Raw genomic sequence first — 614 nt, 5'->3', positions numbered from 1 at the left:
GCATGGAAGGCGGACGTTAAACGATGATGATGATGATGATGATGATAGCTAAGTGTCTTCTCTGTAGTAAGACAGCTATACCTGACTCTCTATCATACTCCAACCTTTCCCCTGGGACATACCCACTTCTCAGTTCCTTTCCCTCTTTCAGCTGTGACGTCCTTGTCCTACAAGCTACTTGGCAACCCCACACATACTGGTACCACATAAGTACCTGTGCTGGCACCATGTAAAAAGCATCCACGCCAGTACCATGTGAAAACACTCAGTACATACTGTAAAGTGGTTGGCATTAGGAAGGGCAACCAGCTGCAGAAACCATGCCAAAAACAGATGACTGAGGCCTGGTATGGCCCTCCAGTTACCAGCTCCTGTCAAACCATGCCAGTATGGAAAAATGAACATTAAATGATGATAATATAGTGTGAAGACTATGGCTCACTCCAACCCCCTCAGGAACAGTTATGCAGCAGGTGGACTGAAACCATGCTCTTAGACACCCACACACAAAAAAAAAAAATGCCTGAAGTCCCCTCAATGGTTCGTTCATATTTACACTGCAACAATTCAGACAAAAAGTGAGACACATGAAACTTGGAAAAAAAAAAAAAACC

Source organism: Octopus bimaculoides, chromosome 15, assembly GCF_001194135.2.
Source record: "Octopus bimaculoides isolate UCB-OBI-ISO-001 chromosome 15, ASM119413v2, whole genome shotgun sequence".
NCBI lineage: Eukaryota > Metazoa > Mollusca > Cephalopoda > Octopoda > Octopodidae > Octopus > Octopus bimaculoides.
The sequence above is the reverse complement of the archived record's forward strand: the minus strand, read 5'-3'. Positions refer to the sequence as shown.